Source organism: Ranitomeya variabilis, chromosome 1, assembly GCF_051348905.1.
Source record: "Ranitomeya variabilis isolate aRanVar5 chromosome 1, aRanVar5.hap1, whole genome shotgun sequence".
Lineage (NCBI taxonomy): Eukaryota > Metazoa > Chordata > Amphibia > Anura > Dendrobatidae > Ranitomeya > Ranitomeya variabilis.
The window spans coordinates 119,200,029-119,224,380 of NC_135232.1; positions in this window are offsets into that span (position 1 = coordinate 119,200,029).

A 24,352-nucleotide genomic window follows, 5' to 3' on the forward strand; every position below is an offset into this window, starting at 1 on the left:
CGCGACGCTCCGGTGACTGCTCCATGCATTGCGGTCTCGCGAGATGATGACGTAGCGGTCTTGCGAGACCGCACCTCATCATCTTGCGAGATCGCAATGCATGGAGCGGTCACCGGAGCGTCGCGAGGAGCGGGAAAGGCCTGTTCTGGATCCGGGGGGGGCGACGGACGGTGAGTATATAACTATTTTTATTTTTTTATTATTTTTAACATTAGATCTTTTTACTATTGATGCTGCATAGGCAGCATCACTAGTAAAAAGTTGGTCACACAGGGTTAATAGCAGCGTTAACGGACGTAACGTTACACCGCGGCATAACACGGTCCGCTAACGCTGCCATTAACCCTGTGTGAGCGCTGACTGGAGGGGAGTATGGAGCGGGCACTAACAGCTGGGGAGTAGGGAGGGACTAATTATCGGCCGAGCTGTGCTCAGCGACGCGGGATTTCCAGGACAGACAGACAGACAGACGGAAGTGACCCTTAGACAATTATATAGTAGATGCTGGCACGAGCCTTTATTTGTGCTATATTTCCTTCACAACATGATTCATCTCGTATACTGGTCTGTAGCCTCAATTATTTGGATTGGGGTACCATCTTGTGCCTTATACTTTGCTATTTGGGGAATTTCTTATTTTTTACAGCTTTGATTATTACGTAATCTTTCTTCTTATTTGCTACTTCTTCTAAATGGAGTTTGCTTTTGCATTTATGTCTCTGTTATTATGTGTGTGGCCTTATTACACGGTTCACACCATGTTTCCTCATCTGGTTTGTAATATGTGAGGCATAGGACCAGTATTCTCTTATACTATTAGCAATGTATCTGTTACCTGTCATATGCATATTCCCCTATTCTTGTTTTTTCATTATTTAGCTGGATATTGTTAACAGTTTCATGTTTTGAGATTCATGTTATCAAAACAACTGGGTATCAGTATGTGTTGAGGTTTCATCACACATTGCATGTGGAAATTCAAAAATTAGAGGTGAAAATTTGTGATTTGGTGTAATCTACTTATCCTCACATTTTTTCACCAGCACATTGGAGGAGGTTTGCTTCAGGTCCTTACATGGATCTTGGGTGGTGTTATACATGGCCTATTTAATTGTTTTTAAATGTCTTTATTGTGTGTCTTTTAGCATTAATAAAAAATTGTTATTTTTCTACAATTTATTGTGGTCTTTATTGTGGGGTTGATTGTGACCGTTCACGCACACTACTTTCTTCCAGTTTCACTTGTCCATTTTTCTTACAAATGAGTATGAGCCCATAGGCTGAGTCTAGTGTAGCAGCTCAACCACATTCACTACAATCAGGATAGGCTGCAATACTAGACACTGACTGTGTACTAGAGTGGCGCTGTTTCTGGAATAAGAGCAGAATTTATAGGTATTGGTAGAAAAGACCCTCAGATGCATTTTCTTTATTTTGCACCCTGACACTCCTTCCTTTACAGGTTATACTTTATTGTAGAGTACTTGGCAAATGAAGATAGATAGATAGATTTACACACACCTAATTCTTCTGAATTTGGTTTCGATCTCGCGATCCTGCACTATTTTTGCTGATATGAAAACATACCAAATGACATTATATTATAAACATTATTATGTACACCCCTCCTCACATGTAAAGTACCATGGAATAAATGGCGCTTTAATAATATTAAATAATAATAATAATAATAATAATAATAATAATAATAAACATGTTCCTCTATCTGAACACAGGCAGAAAATGACTGCACAGTCAGTCCAGATGCCGGCTTTAAAGGGTTGTGTGCGGAGAGATTACGGTATTCTAGTCATAGGCAGAGAAGGGTTAAGGAAGGACAGGAAACAAACTACTGTCTGTGCCTCTGCCTGGGAAAGGGAGACTTTCTACATACAAATCTCCCTCAGATATATTTGCCTGTATTGCATACCTAGGGAGGGGGCAGTTAGAGCAAAAAGCCTTCACACCCATCCTGTCTACAAACATACCATAGCATGCCATTCTCCAGACCTCCTCTTCTTCACAATTAACCCCTGCCTCCTCTAAAACACAAACATCACATTCTGCAATGTGACAAATAAACACAAAACCAGGTCATATTGTAACACACAACACCCTAAATGCTGACTCTTCCGCTGCTCACACCATCAGATTGGACGTGTGAATACTACACCCCTGGGATTGTTTAGTCTTCACCTAGCAGTCCCCCCAGGGTCCCCACCCCTGTGGGAGTAGTGAGGCTGGAGCTGATAGGATCTCAGCAGGCCCCTGGCTTCCTTGCTTTGTTGTTGCCATTTCAGCCTGACTGGTTTTTATATCCTTTCTCCCAATAGTCAGAGCCTGTAACATAGGGGTCCGCTAAAGTAGAGGTGGGGGAGAGAAGTGATGGACAGTTTGAGAATTTCACCAGTTTTTCTTTTTATTAACACGTAAAATGCAGGTAAAGCCTTTCCCGCCTGGAATGCCGTTGGCGTAGCGCTTTCTTGTAAGGAGTTTTCTCTATAGCTGAAGGCGCCATGACTAGAATATATAAGATGTGGGAAGTCACATTAAAACCTGTCTGCTGTTCAGAATTTGCCTGTAGCCTTTATTCCGTTATTGAATGGTTTTTCATTTTCTTTTCGAGAGTACAACCTACCAGTTAAAATGTTCTATAATCACATGAGTATAATATAAAAGCTAGCAGGGTAGAAGATACTAATATTCTGCGCTGGCCACTGCTGTGTTACTTCCTTTGTTTACAGTCTTCAGCTCAATGTGGCAGGTTCACATTAAGGATATGTGCACACGTCTTTTTAATCGGATCCCGTCATGAACCTGCCTTAAAAAAAGCACTAAAAAAACGCTGCAAAGGATGAACATACAGTATGCATTGTTATGCATCGTATCCTTCTTCTATGTGTTTCTGATATTTAGCGAGTTTGGTTCCTTTGGGGTTAAATCCGTCCTGTATATCCTATGGAATCCTTTGTAATGACACATCTCATACCATATGTGTTCTACTTCTGCTGTTATCATATCTTGTCCTTATTGAATAAGTTTGCTTATGTGTGGATAGATCAGCAAACAATAGTACTGTGGCTATTATATTTTGGGTCTTACATTTTTGCTTAAAGCTATTTGTCTTATATAGACTCATCATTATGGTCAGACTGGGGTGTCTGGGGCCCACAGGGGGAATGGACTCTAGGGGCCCACCCTACAGCTATATGCTAATACCTGTTAGCCATTATACTAGAGCATCGACTGTAAAACACAGAGGATCCTGCACATCTACTGTGCGCCCCCATAACTGGGAGGTACAATTACGGTAGTTTGCATTAAAGGGTTCTTTGACGGAAACAAGTTTTCACCAATCCGCAGGTTAGGGAGGTGATAACTTATTGATTGGTGGAATCCGATCATTGGAAACCGGACCGATCAGAAAAATGGGGAACTTTTATCCTTGACAGGGAACGTCTATCCCCATTTTAAAATGAAGCGACAGATGGGATGTCTGACTGCAGCCCCAGTCATCCTCTGGAAAAGCCAAGTGCAGCCGCTTAAAGAATGAATGGAACAGTGGTCGAGTCCTACATGATGCTCCATTCTAATGGGGATAAAAGTTGCACATTTTGCAGATCAGTGCAGGTCCAGCAGTCGGACCCCCACCAATCAATAACATCACTTATCCTTTGACCACGTTCACACATTCAGTATTTTACCTGAGCATCTGTAAGCCAAAACCAGAAGTGGAACAATCAGAGGAAAAGTATAATAGAAACACGTCGCCACTTCTGTGTATATCACCCACTCCTGGTTTTGGCTTACAAATATTGAGGCAAAATACTGACCAAGTACTGAACGTGTGAACATGGCCTTAGAACCCCTGTAAGTGCGTATTTGCTACTGTGGAATAGTCACAGGACAGGGAGGGGTTAAACGTCCAAGTATTTAATCTCTATTGGAAATCAAGACTCTTCCCATTATTAATATCATAGAGAGCAAGTGGTCTCCCTACACAACACAATCCCCTATACCAAGGCCAATTATGCCATACTAGATGGTAGCCCGATTCTAACGCATCAGGTATTCTAGAATATGTATGTAGTTTATTTATGAAGATTTTAGAATAATACATGGAATACACAGGATTCGGCCGGACTGTGCCTGTCGATGATTGTTCGTGGCCGGCCACGTAGTATATAACAGCCCACACACGCAGTATATAACACAGCCCACGTAGTGTATAACACAGCCCACGTAGTATATAACAGCCCACGTAGTATATAGCACAGCCCACGTAGTGTATTACACAGCCCATGTAGTATATAGCACAGCCACGTAGTATATAACAGCTCACGTAGTGTATAACACAGCCACGTAGTATATAGCACAGCCCACGTAGTATATAGCACAGCCACGCAGTATATTGCACAGCCACGTGGTATATTGCACAGCCCACGTAGCATATTGCACAGCCCACGCAGTATATTGCACAGCCCACATAGTATATTGCAATGTCGGCACCATATCCCTGTTAAAAAAAAGAATTAAATAAAAAATAGTTATATACTCACCTTCCGTTGGCCCCCGGATCCAGGCGAGGCGCTTACCGATGCTCCTCGCGACGCTCCGGTCCCAAGAGTGCATTGCGGTCTCGCGAGATGATGACGTAGCAGTCTCGCGAGACCGCTATGTCATCATCTCGCGAGATCGCAATGCATGGAGCGGTCACCGGAGCGTCGCGAGGAGCGGGAAAGGCCTGTTCTGGATCCGAGGGGCCGACGGAGGGTGAGTATATAACTATTTTTTATTTTTTAATTATTTTTAACATTAAATCTTTTCACTTTTGATGCTGCATAGGCAGCATCAATAGTAAAAAGTTGGTCACACAGGGTTAATAGCAGCGTTAACGGAGTGCATTACACCGCGGCATTACGCGGTCCATTAACGCTGCCATTAACCCTTTGTGAGCGATGACTGCGGGGAGTATGGAGCGAGCACTGACTGCGGGGAGTAAGGAGCGGCCATTTTGCCACCGGACTGTGCCCGTCGCTGATTGGTCGTGGCTGTTTTGTTGTGACCAATCAGCGACTTGGGATTTCCGTGACAGACAGAAAGAAAGACAGACAGAAGGACAGACAGAAAGACAGAAGTGACCCTTAGACAATTATATAGTAGATACAAGGAACAAATACTGCCACATCGTGACCAGACCACATATTACCACCACATAGTAACCAAATAATACCACACACAGGGAATAAATACCACCACACCATGACCAGATCACATATTACCACCACATAATGATCGAATAATTCCATATGGGACAAAAACCACCACTCCATGACCAGACCACATATTACCACCTCACAGTGACTACATAATGCCACATACAGGGCATAAATACAGTCACACCATGACTAGACCCCATATTACCACCACATAGTGACTGAATATTTCCACATGGGACAAAAATCATACAATATTAACCCCTTCACCCCCGGAGCTTTTTCCGTTTTTCCGTTTTCGTTTTTCGCTCCCCTCCTTCCCAGAGCCATAACTTTTTTATTTTTCCGTCAATTTGGCCATGTGAGGGCTTATTTTTTGCGGGACGAGTTGTACTTTTGAACGACATCATTGGTTTTAGCATGTCGTGTACTAGAAAACGGGAAAAAAATTCCAAGTGCAGTGAAATTGCAAAAAAAGTGCAATCCCACACTTGTTTTTTGCTTGCCTATTTTGCTAGGTTCACTAAATGCTAAAACTGACCTGCCATTATGATTCTCCAGGTCACTACGAGTTCATAGACACCTAACATGACTAGGTTATTTTTCACCTAAGTGGTGAAAAAAAATTCCAAACTTTGCAAAAAACAAAACAAAACAAAATTGCGCCATTTTCCGATACTCGTAGCGTCTCCATTTTTCGTGATCTGGGGTCAGGTGAGGGCTTATTTTTTGCGTGCCGAGCTGGCGTTTTTAATGATAGCATTTTGGTGTAGATACGTTCTTTTGATCGCCCGTTATTGCATTTTAATGCAATGTCGTGGCGACCAAAAAAACGTAAATCTGGCGTTTCGAATTTTTTTCTCATTACGCCATTTAGCGATCAGGTTAATGCTTTTTTTTAATTGATAGATCGGGCGATTCTGAACGCGGCGATACCAAATATGTGTAGGTTTTTGGTTTTTTTTATTGATTTATTTTGATTGGGGCGAAAGGGGGGTGATTTAAACTTTTATGTTTTTATTATTTTTTTCACATTTTTAAAAACTTTTTTTTTTTACTTTTGCCATGCTTCTATAGCCTCCATGGGAGGCTAGAAGCAGGCACAGCCCGATCGGCTCTGCTACATAACAGCGATCATCAGATCGCTGTTATGTAGCTAAAATGCAGGTGTGCTGTGAGCGCCGACCACAGGGGGGCGCTCACAGCCACCGGCGATCAGTAACCATAGAGGTCTCAAGGACCTCTATGGTTACAATGGAGGAGCATCGCCGACCCCCGATCATGTGACAGGGGTCGGCGATGCGCTCATATCCGGCCGCACGGCCGGATGCGGTAGTTAAATGCCGCTGTCTGCGCTTGACAGCGGCATTTAACTAGTTAATAGCGGCGGGTGATCGCGATTTCACCCGCCGCTATTGCGCGCACATGTCAGCTGTAAAAAACAGCTGACATGTCGCGACTTTGATGTGCGCTCACCGCCGGAGCGCACATCAAAGCGGGGGTCCCGACATGTGACGTACTATACCGTCACATGTCGGGAAGGGGTTAAGGGCACCACATAGTCATCCATACAGTATTATGGACACCACATACTGTAGTCTCAGTCATCCATACAGTATTATGGGCACCACATAGTCCTCCATACAGTATTATGGGCATGTCATAGTCCTCCATACAATATTATGGACACCATATAGTCCTCTATAAATAACTATCGGCACCACATAGTCCTCAAAACATAATTATGAGCACCACATAGTCCTCCATACAGAATTATGGGCACCACATAGTCATCCATACGGTATTATGGACACTACATAGTTCTCCAAACAGTATTATGGGCACCACACAGTCCTCCATACAGAATTATGGGCACAACATAGTCCTCCATACTGTATAATGGGGCCCATATATTGCTCCATACAGTATTATGGGCCCTTTAAAATGCTTCATACAGTATAATGAGCCCATATAGTTCTCTATACAGAATAATGGCCCCATATAATGCTACACACAGTATATAATGGCCCTCCATATAATGCTGCATACAGTATATTGGCCCCATATAATAATCCATACAATATAATAGGCCCCATAAAATGTTCCATATAGTATAATAGGCCAATATATTGCTCCACACAGTATAATGGCCTCCTATATTGCTCTATACAGTATAATGGCACCATATAATGCTTCACACAGTATATAATGGGCCCCATATATCGCTCCATACAGTATAACGGCCCCATATAATGCTCCATATAGATTGATAGGCCCCATATAATTCTCCATGCAGTATAATGGGCCTCAAATAATGCTCCACACATAAAAAAATCCAATACCTCTCCCGCTCCGTGCAGGTCCGGTCTGCTCAGTGATTTCCGACTCTGCACTGCTTATGACAGAAGGCGCACTGTACTGATGTAATTGCGCCCTCTGCCCTGAGACGTCACATACGCTGAAGACATTGCAGCTGCTGGGAATGAGAAGAGGTGAGTATTTGAGGATGGGGAGCCCGGTGTCCCCAACCAGCACACTATCGTGGCCATGAGTTGGGGAGCCTGGTGCCAATGTCGCACCCCCCCCACCCCTGTTCATCCAGGGCCCCCGCACTTACCCCATTGCGCCGGTAGGTGGCACCAGCCCTGGTCATCGTGCTTGTGCTTTTAAAGTTCCCATGTCCCTAAAAACTTTTTTTTCCTTCTTTTTTCTCTTGGGCCTTCCATGTATTTCAACTATACCCCTGCAGACCAGTCTGACCCTGCTCATCATATACTTATCTTTTGGCACAGTATTAATTTTATACTTACCCATTTATATATTGCCAACACCATATCTTGTTTACAGGTACCTGCTCAGTAGATGCCAAGCCATAATGGGCAAACACCATTACCATTATTGTGTTTGTGAGTGACGACTCAGCATTTCTTCCAAATTATGCCAGACGTAAATTCAGTAGGCCCAGTATCATAAACTGTTGTCTGAAGTATTGACTTTTGTTGTAGGTTGAATTGATATTTGCAAATAGACGAATGGTTATTCACTTCCTATATCAGCTCCTACAGTTTATTGTACTGTTATCTTTGCAAAACAGGGATACATTGTGATGCTATAATATACGTGATCCTTCTCAGGCATCATTTAGTTAGGGCCATATACACTCACTGGCCACTTTATTAGGTACACCTGTCCAACTTCTTGTTAACACTTAATTTCTAATCAGCCAATCACATGGCGGCAACTCAGTGCATTTAGGCATGTAGACATGGTCAAGACAATCTCCTGCAGTTCAAACCGAGCATCAGTATGGGGAAGAAAGGTGATTTGAGTGCCTTTGAACGTGGCATGGTTGTTGGTGCCAGAAGGGCTGGTCTGAGTATTTCAGAAACTGCTGATCTACTGGGATTTTCACGCACAACCATCTCTAGGGTTTACAGAGAATGGTCCGAAAAAGAAAAAAAATCCAGTGAGCGGCAGTTCTGTGGGCGGAAATGCCTTGTTGATGCCAGAGGTCAGAGGAGAATGGGCAGACTGGTTCGAGCTGATAGAAAGGCAACAGTGACTCAAATCGCCACCCGTTACAACCAAGGTAGGCCTAAGAGCATCTCTGAACGCACAGTGCGTCGAACTTTGAGGCAGATGGGCTACAGCAGCAGAAGACCACACCGGGTACCACTCCTTTCAGCTAAGAACAGGAAACTGAGGCTACAATTTGTACAAGCTCATCAAAATTGGACAGTAGAAGATTGGAAAAACGTTGCTTGGTCTGATGAGTCTCGATTTCTGCTGCGACATTCGGATGGTAGGGTCAGAATTTGGCGTAAACAATATGAAAGCATGGATCCATCCTGCCTTGTATGGAGCATCTTTGGGATGTGCAGCCGACAAATCTGCGGCAACTGTGTGATGCCATCATGTCAATATGGACCAAAATCTCTGAGGAATGCTCCCAGCACCTTGTTGAATCTATGCCACGAAGAATTGAGGCAGTTCTGAAGGCAAAAGGGGGTCCAACCCGTTACTAGCATGGTGTACCTAATAAAGTGGCCGGTGAGTGTACATATACCGTAGTTGTTTTTTTTTGGACCCTTGCTGTATATTTGGGTACCATATCATTGTTAATTTAATTTCAGTTCTTCAATAAAAAAAGTGAAACTCATATATTATATAGAGTAATTACAGAGTGATCTATTTCAAGTGTTTACTTCGGTTAATGTTGATGATTACGGCTTACAGCCAATGAAAATTCAAAAGTCATTATCTCAGTAAATTAGAATACTTTATAACACCAGCTTGAAAAAATGTTTCTAAAATCCAAAATGTTGGCCTACTGAAATGTATGTTCAGTAAATGCTCTCAATACTTGGTCGGGGCTCCTTTTGCATCAATTACTTCATCAATGTGGCGTGGCATGGAGGCGATCAGCCTGTGGCACTGATGAGGTGTTATGGAAGCCCAGGTTGCTTTGGTAGATTATCTGCATTGTTGGGTCTGGTGTCTCTCATCTTCCTCTTGACAATACATGGCTCCCCAAACCATCACTGATTGTGGGAACTTCACACTAGACCTCAAGCAGCTTGGATTGTGTGCCTCTCCACTCTTCCTCCAGACTCTGGCACCTTGATTTCCAAGGTCTAATGTGAAGTATAACAAACAAGAAAATGCACATAGTTAGAGGAATGCCTCAATAATGATTATGGATAGCTAAATATGTATAAATAAGAGGCATCCATAACCAAGTAATAGGACTGTCAGGACCCACCAAAATCACTACAAACAACCACAGAAAGAATAGTGGAAGAATGTCCACACAAATAAACAATATAGAAACAACCTTTATTATTAAAATATGTATACAAAGGAAAAGACATGGGCAAGACTGGAACAAGCAGGAAAACACATTACAGCATCAATAGTGAAAGGCCACACATGGTAAAGACCGGTCACAAGCGCAAGTGCGCAGCATATGTAGAAAAAATAATCATCATAATCACATCATGTTAGCGTTACCTACCAAATGGTATGCGACCAAGACACATGTGGGCTCCCACCCTCCCCCTCGGGAGAGCCACGTACTAAATAACACAGCCACGAAGTATATAGCACAGCCACGTAGCATATAACACAACGACATAGCATGTAGCACAGCCACGTAGCATATAACAGCTCACATAGTATATAGCACAGCCACGTAGTATATAACACAGCCACGTAGTATATAGCACAGCCACATAGTATATAGCACAGCCATGTAGCATATAGCACAGCCACGTAGTATATAACACAGCCCATGTAGCATATAACAGCCCACGTAGTATATAGCACAGTGATGTAACATATAGCACAGCCACATAGCATATAACAGGCCATGTAGCATATAGCACAGCCATGTAGTGTCTAACACAGCCCACGTAGCATATAACACAGCCCACGTAGTATATAGAACAGTCCACGTAGTATATAGCACAATCCACGTAGTATATAGTACAGTCGACGTAGTATATATGTGGCGCCCCAGGGTCCTGGTCATCACAGTGGTATTGCTTTCCTCCTGGGGAGAGTGATGCTACGTTTGGAGGCAAGGAAGGATAACTGCATTCAGGTACCACAAACATGCAACACTTCACACTCCAGGCCACCTAGGGGAGCTTTTGCTCTTATTTACTAGGTCACTCCCCATATACACTCACCGGCCACTTTATTAGGTACACCTGTCCAACTTCTTGTTAACACTTAATTTCTAATCAGCCAATCACATGGCGGCAACTCAGTGCATTTAGGCATGTAGACATGGTCAAGACAATCTCCTGCAGTTCAAACCGAGCATCAGTATGGGGAAGAAAGGTGATTTGAGTGCCTTTGAACGTGACATGGTTGTTGGTGCCAGAAGGGCTGGTCTGAGTATTTCAGAAACTGCTGATCTACTGGGATTTTCACGCACAACCATCTCTAGGGTTTACAGAGAATGGTCCGAAAAAGAAAAAAAATCCAGTGAGCGGCAGTTCTGTGGGCGAAAATGCCTTGTTGATGCCAGAGGTCAGAGGAGAATGGGCAGACTGGTTCGAGCTGATAGAAAGGCAACAGTGACTCAAATCGCCACCCGTTACAACCAAGGTAGGCCTAAGAGCATCTCTGAACGCACAGTGCGTCGAACTTTGAGGCAGATGGGCTACAGCAGCAGAAGACCACACCGGGTACCACTCCTTTTGAGCTAAGAACAGGAAACTGAGGCTACAATTTGTACAAGCTCATCGAAATTGGACAGTAGAAGATTGGAAAAACGTTGCTTGGTCTGATGAGTCTCGATTTCTGCTGCGACATTCGGATGGTAGGGTCAGAATTTGGCGTAAACAACATGAAAGCATGGATCCATCCTGCCTTGTATGGAGCATCTTTGGGATGTGCAGCCGACAAATCTGCGGCAACTGTGTGATGCCATCATGTCAATATGGACCAAAATCTCTGAGGAATGCTTCCAGCACCTTGTTGAATCTATGCCACGAAGAATTGAGGCAGTTCTGAAGGCAAAAGGGGGTCCAACCCGTTACTAGCATGGTGTACCTAATAAAGTGGCCGGTGAGTGTATATAACTGGTAGTCTGTAGGGAAAGTTAGTTAGTTGCTGGCTGAGCTCAGCTCAGTTAGTTCCAGACAGCCATCTGAGAAGGATAGAAGGTTCGTGGAGCTGTGCATGCCCACAGAGCTTCAGCTCCCAGAAAGAGACATTAAAGGCCGAATTGTTTGCAGCGAGCATGCAGGAGAGTAAGCACAGGAGAGGATACCAGAAGGGGACCAGCCCTGAGCAGGCTGCCTCCTTCTGAGGCACAGAAAAACTGGGAGCCGGAACACCGAGGTTGTGAGAACCTCTACACCTTACATCAGAGACCGGCAGGACAGCTAATTGCACGTTACCTGTCCGCACTTACACCCAGGAGGCACGGTGACACCCCACAGTGCCGGGTCATCTAAGAGATCCTATAAACAGGCTCAAGTCACCAGTCATACGGATTTTGTCCTATCCTATCCAGGGGACAGAGAAAAAGAGATAACATCTGTGAGGACCTCGCCAGGTCCGTTCCCAGTGATGCTTTGCGACAATAACCCGTGATGACGTAGCGGTCTCACGTGATCCTACGTCATCTGGGGTATTTCGCAAAGCATTACTGGGAACGGAGCTGCCGAGAGCATCGCGAAGATGGGGAAGGCTTTGGGGGCCGCCGGAAGGTGAGAATAGCACGATTATTTATTTTTTACATTATTTTTAACATTATATCTTTCTACTATTGATGCCTGTCGTAAAGCCTGTCGCTGATTGGCCGCGGCCAGCCGGGCGTGACCAATCAGCAACGCGGGATTTCTGTTACAGACAGACGTAAATGGACCTTAGACGATTATATATATAGCTTTGGGCAGGGGTTGTATGGGTTTGTATTGTTTCATGTTTTTAAGTGATTTTATTACTCTTATGTATGTCCCTTTTTATCAATAAAATTATATACTTATTCATATATTAGGTGTCCACATCCTTATTGCTTTGATTCTTTCTTCTCCCATTAATATCATTAGATAATATGGACATACAGGTTATAGACTGCTGGAAAAATATCCTACCTGTTTGCCTCATGGATGATGCCTTGGTGTGGAAAATTCAGCTTTTATCTCTTTATGTAAATGAGTTCTTCTAGGCTATGGGGCGGATGCTGCCCGGCAGATAATGATACCTCCTCGCTTCATTATCCAATCTTTCTCCACCCATATCATCATTCTGTCCCTATAACGAAAGGTGCGCGGCTGGAACTCCCGTGCCTGCACATTCTGACAGTCGTCACTCCTCTTCAATGTTCCGCCTTTTTCTTCTGTGGGCATTGACTTATTATGGTGAAAAATAAGTATTTGGTCACCTAAAAACATGCAAGATTCCGGCTCTTACAGACCTGTAACTTCTTCTTTAAGAGGCTCCTCTGTCCTCCACTCATGACCTGTATTCATAGCACCTGTTTGAACTTATCATCAGTATAAAATACACTTGCCAACAACCTCAAACAGTCACACTCCAAACTCTACTATGGTGAAGACCAAAGAGCTGTCAAAGGACACCAGAAACAAAATTGGAGCCCTGCACCAAGCTGGGAAGACTGCAATAGGCAAGCAGCTTGGTGTGATGAAATCTACTGTGGGAGCAATAATAAGAAAATGGAAGACATACAAGACCACTGATAATCTCCTTTGACCAAATACTTATTTTCCACCATAATTTGCAAAATAAATCTTGCCAACGCAGATAAGGTGATTTTCTGGATTTGTTTTCTCATTTTGACAACTACAGGCCTCTCTCATCTTTTTAAATGGGAGAACGTGCACAATTGGTGGCTGACTAAATACTTTTTTTTTCCCACTGTATATAATGGTCAGATATGCAAATACAATAGTGGTAGGACATAGAGTATAAACAGAACATATAGTCAGTTGCCAGTTAGATAAAAGGCCTGGCTTTCAGGGGAGGGGCTGCCACATGGGAGGCTTGTGGTCCCCTCTGTGTGAGACTTTGTCTTCATGCAATGACCTTGCAACCTCCCAGAGAAAAAGCAGTAGGAAATGCTGCACACAACCATCTGAGTCACTCCCCTCCTGTCCCCTGGAGGTTTGGAGATAAATCTTCCAAAACCTATGAAAGATCATAACTCCTTTCTGGGCGGTCCCAGGGCAGCGGTTCTGGTGCCATCGGATCCGACCCGGCCCCTGCTACTCATAGAGACTAAACACAATTTTGCTACCTAGCAGCTAGTGGCTGTTCTATATATCTGCAGACAGAAAGTGTACTTGGCACCGAAGTGACACCTACTTATAAGGGATTTTTCTTTGAAGATTTTTCTATATAGGCTTCGGGGATAAAGCAATCCTGAGAAGACTGAGGCGGTGCTATGCATGCAATTGTAACGATCCAAATAGGCATATGAAAAGAAAGAAAGTTGCAGCACTCACCATCGATTCTTCATTTCTTTATTCAGTGAAACAAACCTTGATAGGTTGTGGCATTAGAAATAGGCTTAGGCGTAACGAGGGGAGCGGGGAAGTGCAGGAACGAGACGGACGACGGCCGTTTCACGCTGTTGCGCTTCTACGGGTCCATGTGAGTTGTGTTTGTGATGTCATATCCTTTTATAGGATTAAGACATTTCACGTTTTTTCTTTTACATGTGCAAAATAAAATGATGTATTAAAAACAACAATAGACTCGGACTGCACAATTACAGACAAACACTCATTAGATGAAAATTGACATGTCAATTTTTTCATTGAGGCCCCAAGGGCCTTGCGCGTTAGTTTTAAGAATCCACTTAACCTCCCTCTGGAGGAGTAATTTATTGCGATCGCCTCCCTGTTTTGGGAAGGAGACCGATTCTAGCCCTGCAAATCTTAGTACATTAGGGTTCCCACCATGGCATTCGTGTACGTGTTTCACCAAGCGAACTCTCCCTTTTCCAGTGAGGATGGAGTTATAATGCTCACGGAACCGTACCATAAGGGGTCTTATAGTCTTCCCTATATAAAAACGATTGCAGGGGCAGAAGATGACATACACAATAAATTTACTTTTACAGGTTATAAAATCTTTTACGGTGTGGTGGTGTGTGCCTATCTTTAGTAGCCTATCTGTCAGATGGAAGGCACACATGCTACAATTTCCACATTTGTGATTGCCAGGTGGAGCAGTTTTCTCAATCCAATTTTGATTGCGGTTTTCTATGCGATTTCTAACAACTAGGTCTCCTATGTTTTTGGAGCGTTTGTATGAAAATAATGGGGATGTCGCGGAAAAATCTGGATCTTTTTGGAGAATATGCCAGTTTTTTCGAATCGCTGCATGTATTAAGCTGTCTACTGGGGTGTGTTTAAAAATAAAAGGGAACTTCCGATTTTTATTATTGTCTACTGATTTTTTATTTATGTAGTTCTTTCTTTTTTTATTACCCTTTTTTAAAAGGTCTATTTGGGATAGATTAAACACCCGTGTTTCAGCTTCTTGTAGCAGAGATTCTGGATAACCTCTTTTTCTAAAACGCGCTTTTAAGTCCTGAATTTGTTCTTTGCAGATCTCATCATTATTGTTGATTTTTCTTAATCTGACCATCTGACTAAATGGGATACTGCGCTTTGTATGATGTGGATGGGCACTATTATAATGCAAGACGCTGTTTGTCGCCGTGTTTTTTCTATGGACGCTGGTTATTATTGAACCCTCCTGTATCTTTACCCTAACATCTAAGAAGTCTATTTCATTGCCTCCAAAAGTGGATGTGAATCTCATATTTTCGTCGTTTTCGTTTAAGTATTTTACAAAACCATTGAAGTCTCCTTCACCCCCATCCCAAACGATAAAGATATCATCGGCATAGCGCAAAAAAAGCCGTATATGTTTCAAGAAAGGGTTTGATCGTTGGTTAGAGATCTTTTTGATAGATTTATCACCTGCAGAGACTCATCGGTGGTATCTTGAGTGTCTGGAAGATTCAGCGTCTCCAAGACACTTGCTTTCGTTTTTTGAGACCGCTTCTTTCTTCTTCCCCCCCGACGGGTTTTCTTATTTCTAAAGGGGAGCATGGCTTGAGATGTGCTTGTGAGGTAGATGCTGCACTAGTTGATGGTTGAAAAACTTCTAAGGTTTCTTCCGCTGCGCTGGAATCAGAGTCGGTCACCCACCCGTCACGTACAGGATGTAGTTTTTTTCCGGATTTTTTAAAACGATTTTTTGAAAAAGATCTTTTCATGGTATTTTTATTCCACGAGAATACTTGATTATTTTCAAAGTCGCGTTTGTCTCTTAGAAATTTTTCTTTTTTCTTTTCTTTAGTTTCTATTTGGATAATCACAAGTTTCTTTTCCAATTTTTTTTTTTTCAATTTTTTTTTTTTCCAATTTTTTTTTTTTTTTTTTTCAATTTTTTTTTTTTTTCAATTTTTTTTTTTTTTTTTTACCAATTTTTTTTTTTCCAATTTTTTTTTTCAATTTTTTTTTTTTTTTTTTTACCAATTTTTTTTTTTTTCAATTTTTTTATTTTTATTTAAATTTTTAAACCAGTGGTATCGTCAAAAGGTCGGTACCGCGATGGGTACCCCGGTGGCATGCGTCTTCGCAAACCTGTTCCTTGCAGAGTTTGAGGAGAGGCATGTCACCGGCCCCAAAAACCCTTTCTTGAAACATATACGGCTTTTTTTGCGCTATGCCGATGATATCTTTATCGTTTGGGATGGGGGTGAAGGAGACTTCAATGGTTTTGTAAAATACTTAAACGAAAACGACGAAAATATGAGATTCACATCCACTTTTGGAGGCAATGAAATAGACTTCTTAGATGTTAGGGTAAAGATACAGGAGGGTTCAATAATAACCAGCGTCCATAGAAAAAACACGGCGACAAACAGCGTCTTGCATTATAATAGTGCCCATCCACATCATACAAAGCGCAGTATCCCATTTAGTCAGATGGTCAGATTAAGAAAAATCAACAATAATGATGAGATCTGCAAAGAACAAATTCAGGACTTAAAAGCGCGTTTTAGAAAAAGAGGTTATCCAGAATCTCTGCTACAAGAAGCTGAAACACGGGTGTTTAATCTATCCCAAATAGACCTTTTAAAAAAGGGTAATAAAAAAAGAAAGAACTACATAAATAAAAAATCAGTAGACAATAATAAAAATCGGAAGTTCCCTTTTATTTTTAAACACACCCCAGTAGACAGCTTAATACATGCAGCGATTCGAAAAAACTGGCATATTCTCCAAAAAGATCCAGATTTTTCCGCGACATCCCCATTATTTTCATACAAACGCTCCAAAAACATAGGAGACCTAGTTGTTAGAAATCGCATAGAAAACCGCAATCAAAATTGGATTGAGAAAACTGCTCCACCTGGCAATCACAAATGTGGAAATTGTAGCATGTGTGCCTTCCATCTGACAGATAGGCTACTAAAGATAGGCACACACCACCACACCGTAAAAGATTTTATAACCTGTAAAAGTAAATTTATTGTGTATGTCATCTTCTGCCCCTGCAATCGTTTTTATATAGGGAAGACTATAAGACCCCTTATGGTACGGTTCCGTGAGCATTATAACTCCATCCTCACTGGAAAAGGGAGAGTTCGCTTGGTGAAACACGTACACGAATGCCATGGTGGGAACCCTAATGTACTAAGATTTGCAGGGCTAGAATCGGTCTCCTTCCCAAAACAGGGAGGCGATCGCAATAAATTACTCCTCCAGAGGGAGGTTAAGTGGATTCTTAAAACTAACGCGCAAGGCCCTTGGGGCCTCAATGAAAAAATTGACATGTCAATTTTCATCTAATGAGTGTTTGTCTGTAATTGTGCAGTCCGAGTCTATTGTTGTTTTTAATACATCATTTTATTTTGCACATGTAAAAGAAAAAACGTGAAATGTCTTAATCCTATAAAAGGATATGACATCACAAACACAACTCACATGGACCCGTAGAAGCGCAACAGCGTGAAACGGCCGTCGTCCGTCTCGTTCCTGCACTTCCCCGCTCCCCTCGTTACGCCTAAGCCTATTTCTAATGCCACAACCTATCAAGGTTTGTTTCACTGAATAAAGAAATGAAGAATCGATGGTGAGTGCTGCAACTTTCTTTCTTTTCATATGCCTATTTGGATTGTTCTATATATCTCCCTTCCCATGCATGTTAGAATCACTCGAGACCCAGACAGGCGCTAGCCCCATTCTGGGGATCTTGGAAATATATACGCTGTACAGCTAGGAAGTATAGTATTTCCATAACTTCTTTATGAATTCCTAGCTGGCTGAACAAAGGACTGAGGCTGCATGGCTTGGATCCACAGGGGTCTTCATGTAGAAGGTTGCATACCAGCTGCTAGTGGGGGGGTGAATCCTTTGTTGATTGAAGATGGCCAGGTGTCATGTTACCATACCTCCCAACCGTCCCGGATCACGCGGGACTGTCCTGATTTTGACAGTCAGCCCCGCGATCCCGGGAGGGACATTAGTTGTCCCGCACTACGTGCCAGGGGGCGGCACCTGAGCAAGGTTTGTGGCTGTTTTTTTTTTTTATAAAAGTTGGTCACCTAGGGTGGGGAGGGGGGAAATATAAGCCATGCATAGGGCGGGGGGGCGGGGGGGAATATGAGCCATGCATAGGGTGGGGGGGGAATATGAGCCATGCATAGGGTGGGGGGGGAATATGAGCCATGCATGGGGGGGAATATGAGCCATGCATGGGGGGGAATATGAGCCATGCATGGGGGGGGAATATGAGCCATACATACAGGGGGGGGGGAATATGAGCCATACATACAGGAGGGGGGTCAGTATACAGTATTAAGCATCACGTGGGATCATTATACAGTATGGAGAACTGTGTGGCCATTATACAGTATGGGGCATCATGTGCAGTCATTATACATTATGGAGCATCACGTGACGTCATTAAACAGTATGGAGCATCATGTGCGGTCATACAGTATGGAGCATCATGTGCTTTCATTATACAGTATAGAGCATCATGTGCGGTCATTATACAGTATGGAGCATCATGTGTGACCATTATACAGTATGGTGCATCATGTGCGGTCATTATACAGTATGGAGCATCATGTGCGGTCATTATACAGTATGGAGCATCATGTGCGGTCATTATACAGTATGGAGCATCATGTGCGGTCATTATACAGTATGGAGCATAATGTGCGGTCATTATACAGTATGGAGCATCATGTGCGGTCATTATACAGTATGGAGCATCATGTGCGGTCATTATACAGTATGGAGCATCATGTGTGTTCATTATACAGTATGGAGCATCATGTGCAGTCATACAGTATGGAGCATCATGTGCGGCCAGTATACAGTATGGAGCATCATGTGTGGTCATCATACAGTATGGAGCATCATGTGTGGCCATTATACAGTATGGGGCACTGTGTGGCCATATTTTTTTGTTTATAATTATTGTATATGAAACAGTGTGATCGGCAGTGCTAAATGGGTGTGGTTGGGTCGTGGATATGGGTGTGACTAATTATGAATGGGTGTGGTCAGAGGCGTGGCCTAAAATTTACCGTGGCGCGCTTTGCGCGCCGCAAACTTTGTCCCTCTTTCCCATCTTCAAAAGTTGGGAGGTATGTGTTACCACAGCATGTACTGAAGGATTTTTTATAATTCCATGCCAAATATTATACAGATGATTGACATGAAATTATGTCTCCAATATTCTTCACACAGAGGATAACATTTTGATGGAAGTGCTTCTTTAATGTTGAAGGAAACAATGCTGGCATCACCCGGCGTGTAACAACCTAGTCAAATACTGCTAATATTCTTGGAGCAGTAAGAAGGTAGGCGCTTCTATTTACAAGCCATTTCATATAATTAGGGGAATATTACTATCACTATGCCTAGTACCTAGAGTACCTATGTTAACTATATCAATGCTGGATTTTCAATTTTGACAAATTTAAATTGGTTATTACCATTTTGTGGTTCATTTCTTTCCAACGGAGAATTATTGGCTGAAAAGCAAATTGGATAATAAGAATAGTATTAATAGTATTTCACCATCTGCTCCTCCACCATTGTGTGCACTTCTGAATAACAGCACCGTCACAGAGACACACTATTTGACTGCATGTAATTTGCTGAAAAGTAAAATATGCAGACCATTGTATCTTTTATATGTAAGACCAACAGGTGGCAGCTATTTATATTATTTATCTGCGTTGACATAAAATGGTGTAGCTCCTGTGGCAGCAAGTTCATATTCTCGCAGTCATTTTCATCTAGATGATATTAGGCATCATGATGGTGCCAAATGGTAGTCCATTCAAATAATGTTTTCCAAATGCAATGATGAATGTCATTTGCTTGGCTCTGACCGAATGCACGGACCGCTGCCAAAAATCCAACTGCAATGTTAAGCAATAAACATAATTGTGCTCCTGCACATTGTAGGAGGACAGCATCCAGCGCTGGATGGACATTTTTCTCATGCTGAAATGTTTTGCTTAATTATTTAAGATCAACATGTTTCCTGACACTGCAATTTTTCTTCCATCCGCAACCGACATCCAAAAACAGTCTTACGCAGTTGTGTAAAAAAGTGTTTGTCCCTTCTTGATTTCTTATTCTTCTGCATGTTTGTCACACTTAAATGTTACAGTTCACCAGACAAATTTAAATATTAGACAAAGACAACACTAGTAAACACAAAATGCAGTTTTTAAATGAAGGTCTTTATTATTAAGGGAAAAAGAAATCCAAACCTACCGGGCCCTGTGTGAAAAAGTGATTGATTAAAGCTTTGATTGGAGTGCTTCTTTAACCCCTTCACCACCTTGGGATTTTCTGTTTTTGCGTTTTCATTTTTTGCACCCCTTTTTCCCAGAGCCATAACTTTTTTAATTTTTCCGCCAATATGGCTGTGTGAGGGCTTGTTTTTTTTGTGGGACGAGTTGTACTTTTGAAAGACACAATTGGCTTTACCTCTATTAGACCTCATTCACACGTTATTTGGTCAGTATTTTTACCTCAGAATTTGTAAGCTAAAACTTGGAGTAAAACAATCAGAGGAAAAGTTTATTAAAAACATGTCTCCACTTCTGTATTTTTCTCGTTGTTTTGGCTTATCAATACTGAGGTAAAATATGTCATCTCCCCTGTACATAGAATGAACGCCCTCCCCTCGATTAAATATGAGGGGAGTCGCATGATAACACAGCCCCCATTTTATGGTTATCTGTTATATTTGGTATATAACCTTGATTGGGTATTCAAAGGGTTAATGGACCAGTGGTAAGCCGTGCTATGCATGAGCAGGTTTTATCTGATTTTTTCCCGCTTTTTCCTGTCAATTTGATTGGCTCCTGTCAAAAAGTGTGGGAAGATTGATGCTATAAATATCAGCTGTTTTTGAAATTACATCAGTTACCACAAGAAGATTGAAGATCCCTCCCTCCTTCCCCTTTCTTTCTAATTTTTGTTGTATCGTTTATTTTGTGGGAAAATCACCCGGCTTCCGGTTGGATTTGGAAGAGTTGGATATGATTTACTCCATTTTACTGAATTTTAAATGTTTTATCTGTTATGATTGAATAAATCTTTATTTAAAGTAACTCAGAAATAAACACCACGGCCATTTTATACCACAGTTATTGGTATTCATGTGTGTTTATTTATAAAAAGGGTGGGGCTTGTGTTATCACGTACCTATATGTCATCTCCTTCTGTATATAGCATATAACTGTATGTCATTTCCTCCTGTATGTAGTATGTACCTGTATGTCATCTCCGCTGTATATAGTATATACCTGTATGTAATCTCCCCCTGTATATAATATATGCCTGTATGTCATCTCCTCCTGTATACAGTATATACCTGTGTGTCATCTCCTCCTGTATATAGTATATACCTGTGTGTCATCTCCGCTGTATATAGTATATACCTGTATGTCATCTCCCCTGTATATAGTATATACCTGTATATCATTTCCTGCTGTATATAGTATATACCTGTATGTCATCTGCTCCTGTATATAGTATATACCTGTATGTCATCTCCTCCTGTATATAGTATATACCTGTGTGTCATCTCCGCTGTATATAGTATATACCTGTATGTCATCTCCGCTGTATATAGTATATGTGGCTCCCCAGGGCCCTGGTTATCACAGTAATGTCACTTTCCTCACGTGGAGAGTGATGCTATGTTTGGAGGCAAGAAAGGATAACTGTAACCAGGTAACACAAACATGCAACACATTCACACTCCAGGCCACCAGGGGGAGCTTTTGATCCTATTGACTCCCCATATATATATATCACTGGTAGTCTGTAGGGATAGTTAGTCAGTTCCAGACATCAGTCTGAGGAGGAAAGAGGGTTTACGGAGCTGTGCATACCACAGAGCTGCAGCTCCTGGAAAGAGACATTTAGAAGGCAGAATTGATTGCAGTGAGCGTGCAGGAGAGAAAGCACACGAGAGGGGACCAGCCCCGAGCAGCCTGCCTCCTTCTGAGGCACAGAAATCTGGTAGCCCGAACACCAAGGTTGTAAGGACCTCCACGCCTTACATCAGCTGAACTTCAAGTTCCCTGTCCGACCCAACACCCAGGAGGCACGATGACACCCTTCAGAGCCGGGTCATCTAAGAGTCCCTATAAACAGGCTCAAGTCACCAGTCATACGGGTTTTGTCCTATCCTATCCGGGGGGATAGAGAGAAAGAGATAACATCTGTGAGGACCTTATGTGAAGCTTCTAGCAGTAAGGGACTACACCATTACAGCGCAAAGGAAGGCTTCTATTCTCCACCTGGATAAGGGGACTCTGGACTTGTCTCAAAACCGGCCGGACCCTACCTGCCCTGTGATCCAGTGCCTTGGAATGTGGTTGCTGAAGTCTTCAGTAAACAAGGTAAAGAGACTGCAAACCTGTGTCCTCATTCCTTACTGCACCTCTCACCATTCTACCTGTTGTGAATTCTGTTCTCGAACTCCCTCCGGTGGTTATGAATGGTACTTCGGCGAGTTCTGTCCATAGACTCCCTCTGGTGGCTGTGAGTGGAGCTGCTGGTTCTGAGGTTCTTTCCTCAGCTGACCTCGTTAGTCCTAGGCTGGCTGCTCTATTTAACTCCACTTAGATCGTTACTTGATGCCAGCTGTCAATGTCCTAGTACTGGTTCAGTTTGCTCTTGGATCTTTCAGATGACCTGTCTACTCCAGCAAAAGCTAAGTCCCTGCTAGCTTATTTTGTTTACCACTGTTTTCTGTCCAGCTTGCTATCATGATTCTGCCTGGCTAGCTGGAAGCTCTGGGATGCAGAGTGGCACCTCCACGCCGTGAGTCGGTGTGGGGTCTCTTTTGCACACTCTGCGTGGTTTTTTGATAGTTTTTTATGCTGACCGCAAAGATACCTTTTCTATCCTCAAGTCTGTTTAGTTAAGTCTGGCCTCCTTTGCTGAAACCTATTTCATTCCTGTGTTTGTGACTTTCATCTTAACTCACAGTCAATACGTGTGGGGGGCTGCCTATTTCTTTGGGAAATTTCTCTGAGGCAAGTTAGGCCTTATTTTCTATCTTTAGGGGTAATTAGCTCTTAGGCTGTGAAGAGGCGTCTAGGCAGAGTCAGGTACGCTCCACGGCTATTTCTAGTTGTTGTGATAGGTTTAGGGGTTGCGGTCAGCAAAGCTCCCACTTCCCAGAGCTTGTCCTGTATTACTAGTTTGCTCATCAGGTCATTCCTAGTGCTCCTAACCACCAGGTCATCATAACAGTACAGCTGGCCTGTAAAGTGTTAATGCATCTCAATAGAGGGATAAAGGAAGTTCTGAGACCATTTTTTTTTTCTCCCTCTGCAGCGTGTTTTGTTTTTCTTTTCCCCTAAATCTCTGGGTGGTTCAGGACACAGGTGTAGATATGGACATTCAAGGTCTGTCCTCTTGTGTGGATCAACTCACTGCAAGGGTACAAGGCATTCAAGATTATGTAGTTCAGAACCCGATGTTGGAACCCAGAATTCCAATTCCTGATTTGTTTTCTGGGGATAGATCTAAGTTCCTGAATTTCAAAAATAATTGTAGACTGTTTTTTGCTTTGAAACCCCGCTCCTCTGGTGACCCCATTCAGCAAGTAAAAATCATTATTTCTTTGCTACGTGGCGACCCTCAAGACTGGGCATTTTCCCTTGCGCCAGGAGATCCTGCATTGCATAATGTAGATACGTTTTTTCTGGCGCTTGGGTTGCTTTATGATGAACCAGATTCAGTGGATCAGGCAGAGAAAATCTTGCTGGCTTTGTGTCAGGGTCAGGATGAAGCGGAGGTATATTGTCAGAAGTTTAGAAAGTGGTCTGTGCTTACTCAGTGGAATGAGTGTGCCCTGGCGGCAATTTTCAGAAAGGGTCTTTCTGAAGCCCTTAAGGATGTTATGGTGGGATTTCCCATGCCTGCTGGTCTGAATGAGTCTATGTCCTTGGCCATTCAGATCGATCGACGCTTACGTGAGCGCAAAACTGTGCACCATTTGGCGGTATCTTCTGAGCAGAGGCTTGAGCCTATGCAGTGTGATAGGACCTTGACCAGAGCTGAACGGCAAGAATACAGACG